Source organism: Monodon monoceros, unplaced genomic scaffold (assembly GCF_005190385.1).
Source record: "Monodon monoceros isolate NGI ecotype Baffin Bay Population unplaced genomic scaffold, NGI_Narwhal_1 Super_Scaffold_14, whole genome shotgun sequence".
Taxonomy (NCBI): domain Eukaryota; kingdom Metazoa; phylum Chordata; class Mammalia; order Artiodactyla; family Monodontidae; genus Monodon; species Monodon monoceros.
Genome location: NW_021703770.1, coordinates 67,764,702 through 67,769,030, shown reverse-complemented (window position 1 = coordinate 67,769,030; position 4,329 = coordinate 67,764,702).

The window sequence follows — 4,329 nt, the reverse complement described above, 5'->3', positions numbered from 1 at the left end:
TATATACATATATATGTGTGTATATATATATATATATATATATATATATATATATATATATATGTTCTTTTTCAGACTCTTTTCCATTGTAGGCCCTGTGCTATACAGTAAATCCTTGTTGCTTACCTATTTTATACATAGTAGTCTGATCTGTCAATCTTAAACTCCTAATTTATCCCTCCTCCCCTTTCCCCTTTGGTAACTATAAGTTTATCAAAGGGGAATGTCTTTGTAAATCTATTTCTATTTTGTAAATCAGAATCTATTTTTATTTTGTTAATCAGTTCACTTGTACCATTTTTTTAGTTTCCACATATAAGTGATATTTGTCTTTGTCTGACTTCCTTCACTTTGTATGATAATATCTAGGTCCATCCATGTTGCTGCAAATGGCATTATTTCATTCTTTTTAATGGCTGGGTAATATTCCATCGTGTGTGTGTGTGTGTGTGTGTGTGTGTGTGTGTGTGTGTGTGTATCACATCTTCTTTATCCATACAATTTTATTTCTAAATACCATGCCAAAACAATATACCCCCAAGTGATGTAAAAAGGCAAATGACAAACTGGGATAAAATACTTGCAACTAATATCACAGTTAGAGACGTCAATTCTGTAATGTGTTAACAGGTCTAAAGAAATCAAGAAAAGAAATGACTTCCAGAACAGTAATGTAAGAAACTCCACAGACTGGTTCCCCAGCAACACAACCATAACTGGCAAATATTAATTTTAAAAAGAGGTAAAGTCTCTGGAAACTGTGCTAAGGTTATACCAAAAAATGAAGAAATTTTTTTTATAAAAAAGTCTACTAAATGATGGTTAGAACAGAGTTGGCATCACTTGACCATGACCTGCTCCCTCCCTCCCCACTGAACTCTGCAGGAAGGAAGCTCCACTCCCCAGAAGGATGTGGTAAGAAAATAGAGCTCCCTTTCCTCACAGCCCCTAGTCCAGGGCTATGGTATCTTTCTGGGAGGCATAGGCTGCCAGGATTTCTAATTATCTCCCAGCTCCATGTTGCACAGGCTAAATTCCAAGTGAGCCTAAGATGTTAGGGCTCTTCCTCCCCTGGCCCCCACTTACAGGGCAGAACCTCTACTGTAGGCATGACAGGTCCTAATCACCTTCCCCCTGGATCACTCATTCCTGGGGGTTCAAAGCTGAGAGAGACACCCCCAGCCAAGCATCCTGGTCATAAATCAGGAGTGTCACTCAGAAAGAAGGGGGTCACTGCCCCACCTCCAGCTGGAGAAGAGTGGCTCGGAGAGTTTGCTCAGAGAGAGAGGCGGGTCAGAGCTCCGAGGCGCCTCGCCCCACACACTGGCTTTACTTAGAACTGAATGTGGGTGTGTTCAAGCCTGAGATTGCTTTCAACACCAATGGAGATTTTTATGGAAAGCTGTTAAGAGGAGATGGGTAGCTCCATGAAAACAGCAGGCTAACTTGAAGGCCAGCTACACTACCAGAGAAAGAAAAAAAGTCCTCCTGAGGTCAGAACAAAACTCAGATACTGACTTCAAGAAATATCCCTGCAAAGGATATCAGACCTTGGAGAAATTTATGCTCCAGTTCGTTATTGAAAACAATAGAGCGATTAGTCAGCTATTAGCGCAGCCTAAAAGCTACAGATGATACAATGAGAGGCAGACAGCTTAACAGATTTATTAGAGATAGAGACATCCAAAGAGAACCCTGATAATAGCTGTCATCCCCAGATGACTGTGTGCGTGCCCTAGGCTGCAGCCTCTGAGGAACCACAACACGGGTTTAAATGTGAGCTGAGCAGTAGTTCCTGGTGTTGGGGGACAGTTATGAGGAAGGGGCCCAGAGGGTCTGCAGACACTGGCCCTGGCATCACGGCACTGTTAGAATGAAGCCAGCAGGCACCTATGTGCGGACTTGTTGGTATGTGAGAAAAATCCCAACGCGAGTATGCTTTTATAAATCAGACTTCATGTAACTTGCTGCTTTCCAAACATGGAGATCCAGAGTACAGTGTGCAGGTTTCTGCTTCTCCAAACTTCCTAGGACTCAGTCATGTGTGGTGCAGGGGAAGGTGGGAGTGGAGTTTGTTTGGAAGTTTACATACCTGAACTCTACCCTAGAACACTCTGATTTGGTGGTCCTGGATGAGGTCCAGAAATCTGCCTTTTTAATAAGCATCCCAGAGACTTTTAAGAAAATGGCATGTAGATGTCAGTGCTTAGTTGTGAACATTATGATAATTTATATTAGTGTAATTCTTTCCTTCTAAACTCTTCAGTTCTCACTAGATTTATCTACGTTGAAAAAACAGTTACTTTTCCTGGGATGTAGCTATGCCCAGAATTTCAGAAATTATGTGAAAAGATAAATTAAAATAATTTAATTAATGTATTCATTTTTGTTGGCGGATGGAGGCAACAAAAAGTACCCACCAAACTGAGAAGTTATCTTGAGACTGAAAACTGAGGCGGGCAGCTGCGTATAATCAGTGGATCAGTTTATTATAGGGTAAGTTACTCATAGGGTGGGATCGGATCTGGTGGACAACCATTCAGAAGCATTCACAGCTGCACTGCTGAGGGGCCATTGGGATAAATTTTAGAGTTAACCTACGGTATGGGGGTGCGTGCTTGGAAACAGGGTGTGCATTCCTAAATCAAGATTTATGAATGGGAACCTAGTCTTGTGGGCACTGGGACTACGGTCCTCTTCATTGTTTGGGGAGTAACAGAGCATAGAGGCCATGTGGTCCTAATGATTATTAAACAATATCCATTAACTACAAAGCCCCTGAAGACAGAGAAGTGATTTGCCATTCAGTACAGTCCTGGGCAGGATCAGCGTAAGGACAGGAAGAACTCTGTGGGCCCAAGATGGTGTCACGTATGCTAACAGCCATACAATTTTAGTCATCTTGCAAAGGAAATTTTGTAATATAGAACAAATGAATTCCTAAATGGAAAGCTAGTCAACTCAGCAGAGTAAAGGAATGGCGCCCTAGTTTTGGATTACTCGTGGGCAAACAACAAGTCGTATCGATCCGCACCTTCTACTCCACACCTCCGCTTTCGTCTATTTGAGATAAGTAAGGATTAGTAAATATTCTTTCACTGTCTTCAACAATGGTTTTTGAATTCTCCGGAACCTCCATGGCCTGTTGAGTGCAACAAAACATCCTTCACTCTCAAGAGCTTGAAGCCTAAGCTTCCCATTCAAAGAGCTATTGACATCACTTGCTTCTGGAACACAGTAGGAAATAGCACATAGAAAAAAAAAATGGAATATCAGCCTGGTTTGAATTCTTCAAGCTTATACAACCAAAGGAGATAATTCTGAATTTAGGAACTACTGAATTACAATTTTTGCATTTTTGCCCACTATACTATTAAATAAGTCACTTTTAACCTATTTTCCTCTGTTTAGAATAAGGAGGGTAATATCACATATTTCAAAGGCATGGCGATGGAATATCCCAGATTTCAGTAAATAATTTGTGACTGGAAGCCACTAAATGCTAAGTATTATTTTAACTGCTGTGCCTTGGAGAGCATCCATCAGCGTTGCTCAGTGTTGCACTCGGGGTCTGGGAGCTTGAAGGTGAGCCGCCCCGTTTAGCTTCTTCATGACTCATTGATCTAAGCTCTTAGACTATGCTTGAACTACATGTTTCTTAGAGAGTGGTTGGAGCTAGTAGCTGACTGCTCGCTGGGGACGACTTGGAATGACCCAAAGCAATATCAATGATAGCTTGAACTGGGTGCGTAAGGGAGTCTGAAAGGTGAAAACTGATGGGCTTGTAACGTATATTCCCTCCAATGCTTCCAATTTTGCTCTGCGGTAGATTTTCTCTAAAAATATGTTATCTGAGCAACTTAAAACTTCCAGTAGCAATAACTCATCTGGCTGGACTGTGAGTTTTCAGCGTCTCCAAGTTTTAAGGTGAAGATTCTGCAAAGCAGTAGAAATCTGAAATCTGGCACATACCCCAGACTCATACTGCTGTTGGGCTCTAAATAATAAATACTCCTTATCCAATATTCAGTGCAGCTACACCTCCAGCCGGAGTGAACACATTTGTCATAAAGCAGAAAACGTGACGATTTTGGAGACATTTTGTGTGTTTTAGTTTGGTTTCCTCTAAAAGTAGAGCTTGAAAGGGGGTTTTAGGACAGGTAATTTGTCTGACAGATGAACTCAAGAAGCAGAGGAAAGGAAGGGAGGGAGACAGAAAGACACAGAAGGAGGAAAGCCAATATAAGCGTGCCTTATTGTTGCCACTGCTAAAGGCGATTGGGCGATTCGTTCAGAACCTCTGGGAAATGAACAGAACATTTCTCAGAA